General features: G+C 54.7%; 6 non-coding genes across 6 annotated transcripts; all 6 read right to left on the bottom strand.

The window, feature by feature from the left end:
- Positions 1-1,637: 1,637 nt before the first annotated feature.
- Positions 1,638-1,756, bottom strand: LOC141542060 (5S ribosomal RNA). Its single transcript, XR_012482064.1, has one exon. It is a non-coding gene; the product is annotated as a 5S ribosomal RNA (ribosomal RNA).
- Positions 1,757-3,620: 1,864 nt separating this feature from the next.
- LOC141542049 (5S ribosomal RNA) lies at positions 3,621-3,739 on the bottom strand. The gene has a single exon (XR_012482053.1). It is a non-coding gene; the product is annotated as a 5S ribosomal RNA (ribosomal RNA).
- A 3,211-nt stretch (positions 3,740-6,950) lies between these two features.
- On the bottom strand, positions 6,951-7,069 carry LOC141542100 (5S ribosomal RNA). The gene has a single exon (XR_012482102.1). It is a non-coding gene; the product is annotated as a 5S ribosomal RNA (ribosomal RNA).
- A 1,865-nt stretch (positions 7,070-8,934) lies between these two features.
- LOC141542103 (5S ribosomal RNA) lies at positions 8,935-9,053 on the bottom strand. Its single transcript, XR_012482105.1, has one exon. It is a non-coding gene; the product is annotated as a 5S ribosomal RNA (ribosomal RNA).
- A 3,214-nt stretch (positions 9,054-12,267) lies between these two features.
- Positions 12,268-12,386, bottom strand: LOC141542036 (5S ribosomal RNA). The gene has a single exon (XR_012482041.1). It is a non-coding gene; the product is annotated as a 5S ribosomal RNA (ribosomal RNA).
- A 1,850-nt stretch (positions 12,387-14,236) lies between these two features.
- LOC141542024 (5S ribosomal RNA) lies at positions 14,237-14,355 on the bottom strand. Its single transcript, XR_012482030.1, has one exon. It is a non-coding gene; the product is annotated as a 5S ribosomal RNA (ribosomal RNA).
- Positions 14,356-16,977: the final 2,622 nt, after the last annotated feature.

Here is a 16,977-nt window from a genome sequence, read left to right as displayed (position 1 = left end):
AGGTGCTCCAAATCAACGCAAAGTAAGACAATTGTGAGATACCACTACACACCTCTGAGACTGGCTAAGATGACAGGAAAAGATACTAACGAATGTGGGAGGGGATGCGGGACGAGTGGGCCACGGAGACATCGTAGGTGGAACTGTGAACGGATCCCACCCTTCTGGAGAGCAACTTGGAACTAACTATGCTCCACAAGTTATCCAACTGAGCATACCCTTTGAGCCAGCATTGTTTCTACTGGGATCACATCCCAAAGACATCGATCTTAATGGAGGGAAAGGGACCCACACCCGTGCCCCCGCCCCCCCAAAAAAAGGTTGGTGGCAGCCCTTCTTGTAGTGTCAAGAAACTGGAAACGGAGGGGTTGCCCATCAGTCGGAGGAGGGCTTGAATACATTGTGGTCTATGAATGGGACGGAACATGATTGTTGTGTAGGAAACGACCAGCAGGATGATTCCCGAGAGGCCTGGAGAGCCTGACAAGAACTGATGCTGAGTGAAATGAGCAGCACCGGGAGATCAGTACACGAGGAAACAACAAGGCTGTTGTGCCGGTTCTGAGGTTAATTCTGACCCACGTGGCTCTCTTCCACGAGGAGATGTTGCCAAGCAGTTCCAGCTGTTCTGTGATGCCGAGAGAGGACCGTGGCAAGGGAGTGTGAGCCACAACATAGCACGCTCCCTCTCGCTGTTGTTGTGTGCTTGCGTTTTGTGTTCTTTCTCAGGTTTTTTTTTTTTTTTTTTTTTTTTTTTCTTCCTTCTTGATCTGATTTTTCTTGTGCCCCAAGATAACTGTATACAAAGGTATACGGATATTGGATTTCCCCTATATTTTAACATATTGAATAGGTGTTGGACTAGCTGCCATGGAGTGGGAGTGGGGAAGAAGGAAGGGATGATTTGGAACAGAAGGCTATGCGAGGGTCAAAAGCTACCCACGCATATGTTTTGTAAATAAAAAGCTTTAATTCATAATATTAATAATAATCGTAAAAGCAAAGAATGAAGAAAGGAGGCAAAGGAGGAAGGCAGCAGCGAAGGAATGGAATGCAAGGAAAGGAGGGAGGAAATGAACGATAGGAAAGAAGAGGAAGGAAACAAGGGAAAGCAAGCACTGAAGGAAGGAAGGAAGGAAAGAAGGAAGGAAGGAAGCAAGGAAGGAAGGAAGGAAGGAAGGAAGGAAGGAAGGAAGGAAGGAAGGAAGGAAGGAAGGAAGGAAGGAAGGAAGGAAAAGGATTGCAAAGGAATGGAAGGAAGAACGAAGGCAGGGAAGGAAGGACAGATGGTGAAACGAAAAGAAGAGAGGAAAGAAGGAAGGAAGTCAGAAAGACAGAAAGACAGGAACAGAGGAAGGAAGAACGGCAGGCAGGCAGGCAGGCAGGCAGGCAGGGGTGGCCGGGGAGCGTGTGGGTGAGACAGTGCGCAGAGAAAGCCGTTGAGAGCCCAGGAGAGCCGCGGCGGCTGCTGAAGGTGGGGTGCGCAGGGAGAAATGTGGCGCGTGGGGAGAAAGGGTGGCACGGCCGCCTGGTCAGCGCGTGGAGCTGTCCGGCCTCGGGGAGGGCGTGCTTGGGCGTTGCGGGAAAGGGCGCGTGTGCCTGGCCGTGCAGGAAAAGGGGGGGAAGCGGGACACAAAAGCCTACAGCACCCGGTATTCCCAGGCGGTCTCCCATCCAAGTACTAACCAGGCCCGACCCTGCTTAGCTTCCGAGATCAGACGAGATCGGGCGCGTTCAGGGTGGTATGGCCGTAGACGACGAGCTGCGCTCCTGACACCCTCAAGAGCGCGCGCTCGCGCCCACTCCGGCCAACCTCGGCCCCCAACAGCGCCGCCCGGGGGAGCTCGCCGGGCTCCTGCCCCTTTGGGGACCGCCGGGCGCCGCACCACTGGCCGGAGGGCCGCTCTTGCTGCGCCGGGCCAGGCCCGGCCCCTACCAAGGCGACGGCCTAACCGGCTCCCTCTCCGGTCCGCCGGCACCCAAGGCGCTGGGCCCCGCAGCACGGCCAGGGGCTGCCCGGACCGCCCGACCCACCCCCACCCTGGCTCCACCGCCTCCTGCTGCCGAACTGCCCTGCCCCGGGTCCCGGCCACGCGCAACCCACGGCCCCCCCACCCCCCCCACCCCCGCGCTGCCCAGCTAGGCGCGGCCGGAGGGGAGGGGAGGGGAAGGAAGGGGAGGGGAGGGGCGGGCACGGCACGGCACGGCAAGGCACGGCACGGCACGGCACGGCACGGCCCGGCACGGCACGGCTACAGGAGCCCGCGCCCTCGCTGTCCCTGCGTGCCAGGCCACCGGTCCACGCTCTCTCTCTCTCTCTCTCCCTCTGCTCTGGCCCGCCCTGCGGCCCGCGCCAGGGCCCCGTGCCTGGCCCACCAGGCGACCCAGGCCCACCCAGACTCTCCCAGCCCCTTGCTGGTAGTCTGCTGCCCTGTCGGGCTTCCTCCAAGCGCCAGCTAGCCCCAGGTGGCCTCTCCGTCAAGCCTGTCCCAAACCCTCTTCATCCCAGGGGCCGGCCCTGTCTTCAGGGCGTCCTCTTCCTTCAGCCTGTCAGCCGCCAGCGCCTCCGAGACCCTCTCACGCAGCCTGGCCTCTGGCCTCTGGCCTCGGAGCCTAGGGGCGACGGTCGGCCAGGGCCCCCAACCCAGGCCCGAGTCCTGCGCGCTCGCGCTCGGGGAGCTTCCGCTCCACAGAGACCCGTCGACTGCCTGCCAGCTCAAATGGGCAAAACCTGAGCCCAAGGAGGCCCCACCTCAAAAGGGGAAGGGAAACCCGAAGGGAAAGATGCAGGGGGCACAGAGGGAGCTCAGGAAGGGACGAAGGCAGGTAGGCAGCCAGCTAGGATGTGGACGCACTGAAGGAAGCAAGGAAGGAAGGTAGGAGGGAAGCAAGGAAGCAAGGAAGCAAGGAAGCAAGGAAGCAAGCAAGGAAACAAGGAAGCAAGCAAGCAAGCAAGCAAGCAAGGAGTGGACAGAGGCATGGGCGCGAGAATGTGACTGCAGAATCTCGGTGCCTTGCCCCCACGTGGCAAAAGATAAAAGGGAAGGGAGGGAAGGACGACAGGTAGGAAGGAAGAACACAAAGAATGAAGAAAGAAAGGGAAGCAGGAAGGAAGAATGGAAAGAAGGAAGGAGCGAAGGAATGGGATGGAAAGAAAGCAAGGACGAAATGAAAGGAAGGAAAGAAGAAAAGAACAAAAGGAAGGACAGAAGGAAAGAAAGAAGGACTGAAGGAAGGAAGGAAGGAAGGATAGAATGGAAGGGAAGGAAGGGAAGGCAAGGAAGGAAGAATAGAGGGAGCGAAGGAAGGACTGGAGGCAGAAAGGAAGGAAGAGAGGAAGAGAGGAAGGAAGGGCGGAAGGAGTGGACGGCAAGGTGTGGGTGAGAAAGGAGTCAGAGCAAGGCGATGCCCTGAGCTCCGGCGAGCCCCGGTAGCGCTGGGAGTTGGGGTGCGGAAGCAACGGAAGGGCAAGCGTAGCGCGTGGGGAGAAAGGGTGGCACGGCCGCCTGGTCAGCGCGTGGAGCTGTACGGCCTCGGGGAGGGCGTGCTTGGGCGTTGCGGGAAAGGGCGCGCGTGGGCCTGGCCCTGCAGGAAAAAGGGGGGGGGGAGCGGGACACAAAAGCCTACAGCACCCGGTATTCCCAGGCGGTCTCCCATCCAAGTACTAACCAGGCCCGACCCTGCTTAGCTTCCGAGATCAGACGAGATCGGGCGCGTTCAGGGTGGTATGGCCGTAGACAACGGCACTCGCTTCTCGCACACCCAAGAGCTCGCCCTCGCGCCACCTATGCCTGCGCTCAGCCCCCAGCAGCACACCAGGCGCCCCCTACTCAGGCAGCCAGGTAGCCAGCAACGATGGACGCAAGCAAAGTTGCAAAGAAGCAACGAGCCAATGAAGCAGCCAAGGAACCCAGCGGTGGACAGAGGCACATGGGCGAGAAAGTCAGCGCAGAAACTCAAGGATGCTTTACGCCCATGAGGCACCACGAGCAAGGAAAGGAAGGTAGAAAGGAAGCAGGGACTTTGGGAATCACGGAAGGGAGGGAGGAAACTTAAAAACGAGGGAAGGCGCCAACGCAGCAAGCAAGCAAGCAAGCAAGCAAGCATGTAAGCAAGCAAGCAAAGAAAGAATGCCCTAGAGAATTAACTAAAAAAACAAAAACAAAAACATTAGAAATCATCCACAACTTTAGCAAAGTGGCAGGTTACGGAAGAAATCCACAGAAATCCTCAGCCTTTTTATACATCACTAACAAAATCCAACAGCAAGAGATACAAAAAGAAATTCCCTTTAAAATAACTCTCCATAGAAGAAAATATTGGGCAGTCTGCCAAGGGGAAAGTCAGGAACTATACGAGCAAAACTACAAAACAAACACTTTCCACACAGGTCACCTCAGATGTCAACCACCGGACCAACCTCAGGTGCTCTTGGATCCGTGCAGCGAATATAATAGAGAGGATAATACTACCTAAACTCATGGAGCTTTTCAGTGCCATGCCAATGAAACTCCCAAGAAACTATTTGACTGACCGAGGAAAAATTACAACAACTTTCATCTGGAACAACAAAAGGTCAAGGATTTCAAGGGAATTGATGGAAACCAAACAAGCAAATGAAGAAGGTGACCTCGCTGGGCCACCTCTGAAAGCGGCGGTCATCAAAACCATTTGGTACTGGCTAAGAAACGGAGTAGAGTAGTCCACCAGTGGAGTAGGGGAGGTTCACAGAGCAAAATAGTCAATGACTCTAGCAGCCTAGTGTTCCACAAATCCAAAGACGGCAGCTTTGGCGAGAAGGACTGGCGATTTGACAAAAACTGCAGGGAAAATTGGCCACTAGTAGGGCAGAAACTAGGCACTGACCCACCCAGAACACCCTATATACCAAGATAAGGTCGAAATAGGTTCACCACCTAGACATGAAGAATGATCATTATAAACGAGTTACAAGGACACAGGAGAGTGTACCTCTCAGACGTGTGGACCAGGAAGGAATTTTGTGACCAAAGAAGAACTAGAGATCTTTAGTGATCACCAAAAATGGAGAATGTGGATTTACATTAAGTTCAAGAGCTTCTGTGCAAACAAAACAGATGCAGACACGACGGACGGACGATGCGAAGGGAAGCCATCCACTGGGCACGCATTTTTGCATTCAAAGGTTCGGATACAGGCCTCATTTCTAAAATATGTAGGGAGGGGATGCAAACTGAACAGAGTTCAAGCCATTCTCCAACTGATAGATAAATGGCCAAAGGATACCAACAGACAATTTTCAGATGAAGAAAATGAAACTCTTTGTATCCTAGGACAAGGTGCTCCAAATCAACGCAAAGTAAGACAATTGTGAGATACCACTACACACCTCTGAGACTGGCTAAGATGACAGGAAAAGATACTAACGAATGTGGGAGGGGATGCGGGACGAGTGGGCCACGGAGACATCGTAGGTGGAACTGTGAACGGATCCCACCCTTCTGGAGAGCAACTTGGAACTAACTATGCTCCACAAGTTATCCAACTGAGCATACCCTTTGAGCCAGCATTGTTTCTACTGGGATCACATCCCAAAGACATCGATCTTAATGGAGGGAAAGGGACCCACACCCGTGCCCCCGCCCCCCCAAAAAAAGGTTGGTGGCAGCCCTTCTTGTAGTGTCAAGAAACTGGAAACGGAGGGGTTGCCCATCAGTCGGAGGAGGGCTTGAATACATTGTGGTCTATGAATGGGACGGAACATGATTGTTGTGTAGGAAACGACCAGCAGGATGATTCCCGAGAGGCCTGGAGAGCCTGACAAGAACTGATGCTGAGTGAAATGAGCAGCACCGGGAGATCAGTACACGAGGAAACAACAAGGCTGTTGTGCCGGTTCTGAGGTTAATTCTGACCCACGTGGCTCTCTTCCACGAGGAGATGTTGCCAAGCAGTTCCAGCTGTTCTGTGATGCCGAGAGAGGACCGTGGCAAGGGAGTGTGAGCCACAACATAGCACGCTCCCTCTCGCTGTTGTTGTGTGCTTGCGTTTTGTGTTCTTTCTCAGGTTTTTTTTTTTTTTTTTTTTTTTTTTTTCTTCCTTCTTGATCTGATTTTTCTTGTGCCCCAAGATAACTGTATACAAAGGTATACGGATATTGGATTTCCCCTATATTTTAACATATTGAATAGGTGTTGGACTAGCTGCCATGGAGTGGGAGTGGGGAAGAAGGAAGGGATGATTTGGAACAGAAGGCTATGCGAGGGTCAAAAGCTACCCACGCATATGTTTTGTAAATAAAAAGCTTTAATTCATAATATTAATAATAATCGTAAAAGCAAAGAATGAAGAAAGGAGGCAAAGGAGGAAGGCAGCAGCGAAGGAATGGAATGCAAGGAAAGGAGGGAGGAAATGAACGATAGGAAAGAAGAGGAAGGAAACAAGGGAAAGCAAGCACTGAAGGAAGGAAGGAAGGAAAGAAGGAACGAAGGAAGGAAGGAAGCAAGGAAGGAAGGAAGGAAGGAAGGAAGGAAGGAAGGAAGGAAGGAAGGAAGGAAGGAAGGAAGGAAAAGGATTGCAAAGGAATGGAAGGAAGAACGAAGGCAGGGAAGGAAGGACAGATGGTGAAACGAAAAGAAGAGAGGAAAGAAGGAAGGAAGTCAGAAAGACAGAAAGACAGGAACAGAGGAAGGAAGAACGGCAGGCAGGCAGGCAGGCAGGCAGGCAGGGGTGGCCGGGGAGCGTGTGGGTGAGACAGTGCGCAGAGAAAGCCGTTGAGAGCCCAGGAGAGCCGCGGCGGCTGCTGAAGGTGGGGTGCGCAGGGAGAAATGTGGCGCGTGGGGAGAAAGGGTGGCACGGCCGCCTGGTCAGCGCGTGGAGCTGTCCGGCCTCGGGGAGGGCGTGCTTGGGCGTTGCGGGAAAGGGCGCGTGTGCCTGGCCGTGCAGGAAAAGGGGGGGAAGCGGGACACAAAAGCCTACAGCACCCGGTATTCCCAGGGGGTCTCCCATCCAAGTACTAACCAGGCCCGACCCTGCTTAGCTTCCGAGATCAGACGAGATCGGGCGCGTTCAGGGTGGTATGGCCGTAGACGACGAGCTGCGCTCCTGACACCCTCAAGAGCGCGCGCTCGCGCCCACTCCGGCCAACCTCGGCCCCCAACAGCGCCGCCCGGGGGAGCTCGCCGGGCTCCTGCCCCTTTGGGGACCGCCGGGCGCCGCACCACTGGCCGGAGGGCCGCTCTTGCTGCGCCGGGCCAGGCCCGGCCCCTACCAAGGCGACGGCCTAACCGGCTCCCTCTCCGGTCCGCCGGCACCCAAGGCGCTGGGCCCCGCAGCACGGCCAGGGGCTGCCCGGACCGCCCGACCCACCCCCACCCTGGCTCCACCGCCTCCTGCTGCCGAACTGCCCTGCCCCGGGTCCCGGCCACGCGCAACCCACGGCCCCCCCACCCCCCCCACCCCCGCGCTGCCCAGCTAGGCGCGGCCGGAGGGGAGGGGAGGGGAAGGAAGGGGAGGGGAGGGGCGGGCACGGCACGGCACGGCAAGGCACGGCACGGTACGGCTCGGCACGGCACGGCACGGCACGGCACGGCCCGGCACGGCACGGCTACAGGAGCCCTCGCCCTCGCTTTCCCTGCGTGCCAGGCCACCGGTCCACGCTCTCTCTCTCTCTCTCTCCCTCTGCTCTGGCCCGCCCTGCGGCCCGCGCCAGGGCCCCGTGCCTGGCCCACCAGGCGACCCAGGCCCACCCAGACTCTCCCAGCCCCTTGCTGGTAGTCTGCTGCCCTGTCGGGCTTCCTCCAAGCGCCAGCTAGCCCCAGGTGGACTCTCCGTCAAGCCTGTCCCAAACCCTCTTCATCCCAGGGGCCGGCCCTGTCTTCAGGGCGTCCTCTTCCTTCAGCCTGTCAGCCGCCAGCGCCTCCGAGACCCTCTCACGCAGCCTGGCCTCTGGCCTCTGGCCTCGGAGCCTAGGGGCGACGGTCGGCCAGGGCCCCCAACCCAGGCCCGAGTCCTGCGCGCTCGCGCTCGGGGAGCTTCCGCTCCACAGAGACCCGTCGACTGCCTGCCAGCTCAAATGGGCAAAACCTGAGCCCAAGGAGGCCCCACCTCAAAAGGGGAAGGGAAACCCGAAGGGAAAGATGCAGGGGGCACAGAGGGAGCTCAGGAAGGGACGAAGGCAGGTAGGCAGCCAGCTAGGATGTGGACGCACTGAAGGAAGCAAGGAAGGAAGGTAGGAGGGAAGCAAGGAAGCAAGGAAGCAAGCAAGGAAACAAGGAAGCAAGCAAGCAAGCAAGCAAGCAAGGAGTGGACAGAGGCATGGGCGCGAGAATGTGACTGCAGAATCTCGGTGCCTTGCCCCCACGTGGCAAAAGATAAAAGGGAAGGGAGGGAAGGACGACAGGTAGGAAGGAAGAACACAAAGAATGAAGAAAGAAAGGGAAGCAGGAAGGAAGAATGGAAAGAAGGAAGGAGCGAAGGAATGGGATGGAAAGAAAGCAAGGACGAAATGAAAGGAAGGAAAGAAGAAAAGAACAAAAGGAAGGACAGAAGGAAAGAAAGAAGGACTGAAGGAAGGAAGGAAGGAAGGATAGAATGGAAGGGAAGGAAGGGAAGGCAAGGAAGGAAGAATAGAGGGAGCGAAGGAAGGACTGGAGGCAGAAAGGAAGGAAGAGAGGAAGAGAGGAAGGAAGGGCGGAAGGAGTGGACGGCAAGGTGTGGGTGAGAAAGGAGTCAGAGCAAGGCGATGCCCTGAGCTCCGGCGAGCCCCGGTAGCGCTGGGAGTTGGGGTGCGGAAGCAACGGAAGGGCAAGCGTAGCGCGTGGGGAGAAAGGGTGGCACGGCCGCCTGGTCAGCGCGTGGAGCTGTCCGGCCTCGGGGAGGGCGTGCTTGGGCGTTGCGGGAAAGGGCGCGTGTGCCTGGCCGTGCAGGAAAAGGGGGGGGGAAGCGGGACACAAAAGCCTACAGCACCCGGTATTCCCAGGCAGTCTCCCATCCAAGTACTAACCAGGCCCGACCCTGCTTAGCTTCCGAGATCAGACGAGATCGGGCGCGTTCAGGGTGGTATGGCCGTAGACAACGGCACTCGCTTCTCGCACACCCAAGAGCTCGCCCTCGCGCCACCTATGCCTGCGCTCAGCCCCCAGCAGCACACCAGGCGCCCCCTACTCAGGCAGCCAGGTAGCCAGCAACGATGGACGCAAGCAAAGTTGCAAAGAAGCAACGAGCCAATGAAGCAGCCAAGGAACCCAGCGGTGGACAGAGGCACATGGGCGAGAAAGTCAGCGCAGAAACTCAAGGATGCTTTACGCCCATGAGGCACCACGAGCAAGGAAAGGAAGGTAGAAAGGAAGCAGGGACTTTGGGAACCACGGAAGGGAGGGAGGAAACTTAAAAACGAGGGAAGGCGCCAACGCAGCAAGCAAGCAAGCAAGCAAGCAAGCATGTAAGCAAGCAAGCAAAGAAAGAATGCCCTAGAGAATTAACTAAAAAAACAAAAACAAAAACATTAGAAATCATCCACAACTTTAGCAAAGTGGCAGGTTACGGAAGAAATCCACAGAAATCCTCAGCCTTTTTATACATCACTAACAAAATCCAACAGCAAGAGATACAAAAAGAAATTCCCTTTAAAATAACTCTCCATAGAAGAAAATATTGGGCAGTCTGCCAAGGGGAAAGTCAGGAACTATACGAGCAAAACTACAAAACAAACACTTTCCACACAGGTCACCTCAGATGTCAACCACCGGACCAACCTCAGGTGCTCTTGGATCCGTGCAGCGAATATAATAGAGAGGATAATACTACCTAAACTCATGGAGCTTTTCAGTGCCATGCCAATGAAACTCCCAAGAAACTATTTGACTGACCGAGGAAAAATTACAACAACTTTCATCTGGAACAACAAAAGGTCAAGGATTTCAAGGGAATTGATGGAAACCAAACAAGCAAATGAAGAAGGTGACCTCGCTGGGCCACCTCTGAAAGCGGCGGTCATCAAAACCATTTGGTACTGGCTAAGAAACGGAGTAGAGTAGTCCACCAGTGGAGTAGGGGAGGTTCACAGAGCAAAATAGTCAATGACTCTAGCAGCCTAGTGTTCCACAAATCCAAAGACGGCAGCTTTGGCGAGAAGGACTGGCGATTTGACAAAAACTGCAGGGAAAATTGGCCACTAGTAGGGCAGAAACTAGGCACTGACCCACCCAGAACACCCTATATACCAAGATAAGGTCGAAATAGGTTCACCACCTAGACATGAAGAATGATCATTATAAACGAGTTACAAGGACACAGGAGAGTGTACCTCTCAGACGTGTGGACCAGGAAGGAATTTTGTGACCAAAGAAGAACTAGAGATCCTTAGTGATCACCAAAAATGGAGAATGTGGATTTACATTAAGTTCAAGAGCTTCTGTGCAAACAAAACAGATGCAGACACGACGGACGGACGATGCGAAGGGAAGCCATCCACTGGGCACGCATTTTTGCATTCAAAGGTTCGGATACAGGCCTCATTTCTAAAATATGTAGGGAGGGGATGCAAACTGAACAGAGTTCAAGCCATTCTCCAACTGATAGATAAATGGCCAAAGGATACCAACAGACAATTTTCAGATGAAGAAAATGAAACTCTTTGTATCCTAGGACAAGGTGCTCCAAATCAACGCAAAGTAAGACAATTGTGAGATACCACTACACACCTCTGAGACTGGCTAAGATGACAGGAAAAGATACTAACGAATGTGGGAGGGGATGCGGGACGAGTGGGCCACGGAGACATCGTAGGTGGAACTGTGAACGGATCCCACCCTTCTGGAGAGCAACTTGGAACTAACTATGCTCCACAAGTTATCCAACTGAGCATACCCTTTGAGCCAGCATTGTTTCTACTGGGATCACATCCCAAAGACATCGATCTTAATGGAGGGAAAGGGACCCACACCCGTGCCCCCGCCCCCCCAAAAAAAGGTTGGTGGCAGCCCTTCTTGTAGTGTCAAGAAACTGGAAACGGAGGGGTTGCCCATCAGTCGGAGGAGGGCTTGAATACATTGTGGTCTATGAATGGGACGGAACATGATTGTTGTGTAGGAAACGACCAGCAGGATGATTCCCGAGAGGCCTGGAGAGCCTGACAAGAACTGATGCTGAGTGAAATGAGCAGCACCGGGAGATCAGTACACGAGGAAACAACAAGGCTGTTGTGCCGGTTCTGAGGTTAATTCTGACCCACGTGGCTCTCTTCCACGAGGAGATGTTGCCAAGCAGTTCCAGCTGTTCTGTGATGCCGAGAGAGGACCGTGGCAAGGGAGTGTGAGCCACAACATAGCACGCTCCCTCTCGCTGTTGTTGTGTGCTTGCGTTTTGTGTTCTTTCTCAGGTTTTTTTTTTTTTTTTTTTCTTCCTTCTTGATCTGATTTTTCTTGTGCCCCAAGATAACTGTATACAAAGGTATACGGATATTGGATTTCCCCTATATTTTAACATATTGAATAGGTGTTGGACTAGCTGCCATGGAGTGGGAGTGGGGAAGAAGGAAGGGATGATTTGGAACAGAAGGCTATGCGAGGGTCAAAAGCTACCCACGCATATGTTTTGTAAATAAAAAGCTTTAATTCATAATATTAATAATAATCGTAAAAGCAAAGAATGAAGAAAGGAGGCAAAGGAGGAAGGCAGCAGCGAAGGAATGGAATGCAAGGAAAGGAGGGAGGAAATGAACGATAGGAAAGAAGAGGAAGGAAACAAGGGAAAGCAAGCACTGAAGGAAGGAAGGAAGGAAAGAAGGAAGGAAGGAAGGAAGGAAGCAAGGAAGGAAGGAAGGAAGGAAGGAAGGAAGGAAGGAAGGAAGGAAGGAAGGAAGGAAGGAAGGAAGGAAGGAAGGAAAAGGATTGCAAAGGAATGGAAGGAAGAACGAAGGCAGGGAAGGAAGGACAGATGGTGAAACGAAAAGAAGAGAGGAAAGAAGGAAGGAAGTCAGAAAGACAGAAAGACAGGAACAGAGGAAGGAAGAACGGCAGGCAGGCAGGCAGGCAGGCAGGCAGGGGTGGCCGGGGAGCGTGTGGGTGAGACAGTGCGCAGAGAAAGCCGTTGAGAGCCCAGGAGAGCCGCGGCGGCTGCTGAAGGTGGGGTGCGCAGGGAGAAATGTGGCGCGTGGGGAGAAAGGGTGGCACGGCCGCCTGGTCAGCGCGTGGAGCTGTCCGGCCTCGGGGAGGGCGTGCTTGGGCGTTGCGGGAAAGGGCGCGTGTGCCTGGCCGTGCAGGAAAAGGGGGGGAAGCGGGACACAAAAGCCTACAGCACCCGGTATTCCCAGGCGGTCTCCCATCCAAGTACTAACCAGGCCCGACCCTGCTTAGCTTCCGAGATCAGACGAGATCGGGCGCGTTCAGGGTGGTATGGCCGTAGACGACGAGCTGCGCTCCTGACACCCTCAAGAGCGCGCGCTCGCGCCCACTCCGGCCAACCTCGGCCCCCAACAGCGCCGCCCGGGGGAGCTCGCCGGGCTCCTGCCCCTTTGGGGACCGCCGGGCGCCGCACCACTGGCCGGAGGGCCGCTCTTGCTGCGCCGGGCCAGGCCCGGCCCCTACCAAGGCGACGGCCTAACCGGCTCCCTCTCCGGTCCGCCGGCACCCAAGGCGCTGGGCCCCGCAGCACGGCCAGGGGCTGCCCGGACCGCCCGACCCACCCCCACCCTGGCTCCACCGCCTCCTGCTGCCGAACTGCCCTGCCCCGGGTCCCGGCCACGCGCAACCCACGGCCCCCCCACCCCCCCCACCCCCGCGCTGCCCAGCTAGGCGCGGCCGGAGGGGAGGGGAGGGGAAGGAAGGGGAGGGGAAGGAAGGGGAAGGGAGGGGCGGGCACGGCACGGCACGGCAAGGCACGGCACGGCACGGCACGGCTACAGGAGCCCGCGCCCTCGCTGTCCCTGCGTGCCAGGCCACCGGTCCACGCTCTCTCTCTCTCTCTCTCCCTCTGCTCTGGCCCGCCCTGCGGCCCGCGCCAGGGCCCCGTGCCTGGCCCACCAGGCGACCCAGGCCCACCCAGACTCTCCCAGCCCCTTGCTGGTAGTCTGCTGCCCTGTCGGGCTTCCTCCAAGCGCCAGCTAGCCCCAGGTGGCCTCTCCGTCAAGCCTGTCCCAAACCCTCTTCATCCCAGGGGCCGGCCCTGTCTTCAGGGCGTCCTCTTCCTTCAGCCTGTCAGCCGCCAGCGCCTCCGAGACCCTCTCACGCAGCCTGGCCTCTGGCCTCTGGCCTCGGAGCCTAGGGGCGACGGTCGGCCAGGGCCCCCAACCCAGGCCCGAGTCCTGCGCGCTCGGGGAGCTTCCGCTCCACAGAGACCCGTCGACTGCCTGCCAGCTCAAATGGGCAAAACCTGAGCCCAAGGAGGCCCCACCTCAAAAGGGGAAGGGAAACCCGAAGGGAAAGATGCAGGGGGCACAGAGGGAGCTCAGGAAGGGACGAAGGCAGGTAGGCAGCCAGCTAGGATGTGGACGCACTGAAGGAAGCAAGGAAGGAAGGTAGGAGGGAAGCAAGGAAGCAAGGAAGCAAGGAAGCAAGGAAGCAAGCAAGGAAACAAGGAAGCAAGCAAGCAAGCAAGCAAGCAAGGAGTGGACAGAGGCATGGGCGCGAGAATGTGACTGCAGAATCTCGGTGCCTTGCCCCCACGCGGCAAAAGATAGAAGGGAAGGGAGGGAAGGACGACAGGTAGGAAGGAAGAACACAAAGAATGAAGAAAGAAAGGGAAGCAGGAAGGAAGAATGGAAAGAAGGAAGGAGCGAAGGAATGGGATGGAAGGAAAGCAAGGACGAAATGAAAGGAAGGAAAGAAGAAAAGAACAAAAGGAAGGACAGAAGGAAAGAAAGAAGGACTGAAGGAAGGAAGGAAGGAAGGATAGAATGGAAGGGAAGGAAGGGAAGGCAAGGAAGGAAGAATAGAGGGAGCGAAGGAAGGACTGGAGGCAGAAAGGAAGGAAGAGAGGAAGAGAGGAAGGAAGGGCGGAAGGAGTGGACGGCAAGGTGTGGGTGAGAAAGGAGTCAGAGCAAGGCGATGCCCTGAGCTCCGGCGAGCCCCGGTAGCGCTGGGAGTTGGGGTGCGGAAGCAACGGAAGGGCAAGCGTAGCGCGTGGGGAGAAAGGGTGGCACGGCCGCCTGGTCAGCGCGTGGAGCTGTCCGGCCTCGGGGAGGGCGTGCTTGGGCGTTGCGGGAAAGGGCGCGTGTGCCTGGCCGTGCAGGAAAAGGGGGGGGGAAGCGGGACACAAAAGCCTACAGCACCCGGTATTCCCAGGCGGTCTCCCATCCAAGTACTAACCAGGCCCGACCCTGCTTAGCTTCCGAGATCAGACGAGATCGGGCGCGTTCAGGGTGGTATGGCCGTAGACAACGGCACTCGCTTCTCGCACACCCAAGAGCTCGCCCTCGCGCCACCTATGCCTGCGCTCAGCCCCCAGCAGCACACCAGGCGCCCCCTACTCAGGCAGCCAGGTAGCCAGCAACGATGGACGCAAGCAAAGTTGCAAAGAAGCAACGAGCCAATGAAGCAGCCAAGGAACCCAGCGGTGGACAGAGGCACATGGGCGAGAAAGTCAGCGCAGAAACTCAAGGATGCTTTACGCCCATGAGGCACCACGAGCAAGGAAAGGAAGGTAGAAAGGAAGCAGGGACTTTGGGAACCACGGAAGGGAGGGAGGAAACTTAAAAACGAGGGAAGGCGCCAACGCAGCAAGCAAGCAAGCAAGCAAGCAAGCATGTAAGCAAGCAAGCAAAGAAAGAATGCCCTAGAGAATTAACTAAAAAAACAAAAACAAAAACATTAGAAATCATCCACAACTTTAGCAAAGTGGCAGGTTACGGAAGAAATCCACAGAAATCCTCAGCCTTTTTATACATCACTAACAAAATCCAACAGCAAGAGATACAAAAAGAAATTCCCTTTAAAATAACTCTCCATAGAAGAAAATATTGGGCAGTCTGCCAAGGGGAAAGTCAGGAACTATACGAGCAAAACTACAAAACAAACACTTTCCACACAGGTCACCTCAGATGTCAACCACCGGACCAACCTCAGGTGCTCTTGGATCCGTGCAGCGAATATAATAGAGAGGATAATACTACCTAAACTCATGGAGCTTTTCAGTGCCATGCCAATGAAACTCCCAAGAAACTATTTGACTGACCGAGGAAAAATTACAACAACTTTCATCTGGAACAACAAAAGGTCAAGGATTTCAAGGGAATTGATGGAAACCAAACAAGCAAATGAAGAAGGTGACCTCGCTGGGCCACCTCTGAAAGCGGCGGTCATCAAAACCATTTGGTACTGGCTAAGAAACGGAGTAGAGTAGTCCACCAGTGGAGTAGGGGAGGTTCACAGAGCAAAATAGTCAATGACTCTAGCAGCCTAGTGTTCCACAAATCCAAAGACGGCAGCTTTGGCGAGAAGGACTGGCGATTTGACAAAAACTGCAGGGAAAATTGGCCACTAGTAGGGCAGAAACTAGGCACTGACCCACCCAGAACACCCTATATACCAAGATAAGGTCGAAATAGGTTCACCACCTAGACATGAAGAATGATCATTATAAACGAGTTACAAGGACACAGGAGAGTGTACCTCTCAGACGTGTGGACCAGGAAGGAATTTTGTGACCAAAGAAGAACTAGAGATCCTTAGTGATCACCAAAAATGGAGAATGTGGATTTACATTAAAATTCAAGAGCTTCTGTGCAAACAAAACAGATGCAGACACGACGGACGGACGATGCGAAGGGAAGCCATCCACTGGGCACGCATTTTTGCATTCAAAGGTTCGGATACAGGCCTCATTTCTAAAATATGAAGGGAGAGGGGATGCAAACTGAACAGAGTTCAAGCCATTCTCCAACTGATAGATAAATGGCCAAAGGATACCAACAGACAATTTTCAGATGAAGAAAATGAAACTCTTTGTATCCTAGGACAAGGTGCTCCAAATCAACGCAAAGTAAGACAATTGTGAGATACCACTACACACCTCTGAGACTGGCTAAGATGACAGGAAAAGATACTAACGAATGTGGGAGGGGATGCAGGACGAGTGGGCCACGGAGACATCGTAGGTGGAACTGTGAACGGATCCCACCCTTCTGGAGAGCAACTTGGAACTAACTATGCTCCACAAGTTATCCAACTGAGCATACCCTTTGAGCCAGCATTGTTTCTACTGGGATCACATCCCAAAGACATCGATCTTAATGGAGGGAAAGGGACCCACACCCGTGCCCCCGCCCCCCCAAAAAAAGGTTGGTGGCAGCCCTTCTTGTAGTGTCAAGAAACTGGAAACGGAGGGGTTGCCCATCAGTCGGAGGAGGGCTTGAATACATTGTGGTCTATGAATGGGACGGAACATGATTGTTGTGTAGGAAACGACCAGCAGGATGATTCCCGAGAGGCCTGGAGAGCCTGACAAGAACTGATGCTGAGTGAAATGAGCAGCACCGGGAGATCAGTACACGAGGAAACAACAAGGCTGTTGTGCCGGTTCTGAGGTTAATTCTGACCCACGTGGCTCTCTTCCACGAGGAGATGTTGCCAAGCAGTTCCAGCTGTTCTGTGATGCCGAGAGAGGACCGTGGCAAGGGAGTGTGAGCCACAACATAGCACGCTCCCTCTCGCTGTTGTTGTGTGCTTGCGTTTTGTGTTCTTTCTCAGGTTTTTTTTTTTTTTTTTTTTTTTTTTTTTTCTTCCTTCTTGATCTGATTTTTCTTGTGCCCCAAGATAACTGTATACAAAGGTATACGGATATTGGATTTCCCCTATATTTTAACATATTGAATAGGTGTTGGACTAGCTGCCATGGAGTGGGAGTGGGGAAGAAGGAAGGGATGATTTGGAACAGAAGGCTATGCGAGGGTCAAAAGCTACCCACGCATATGTTTTGTAAATAAAAAGCTTTAATTCATAATATTAATAATAATCGTAAAAGCAAAGAATGAAGAAAGGAGGCAAAGGAGGAAGGCAGCAG

This window comes from Sminthopsis crassicaudata, chromosome 4 (assembly GCF_048593235.1).
Source record: "Sminthopsis crassicaudata isolate SCR6 chromosome 4, ASM4859323v1, whole genome shotgun sequence".
NCBI lineage: Eukaryota > Metazoa > Chordata > Mammalia > Dasyuromorphia > Dasyuridae > Sminthopsis > Sminthopsis crassicaudata.
This window is presented reverse-complemented; position numbering and strand designations above follow the sequence as displayed.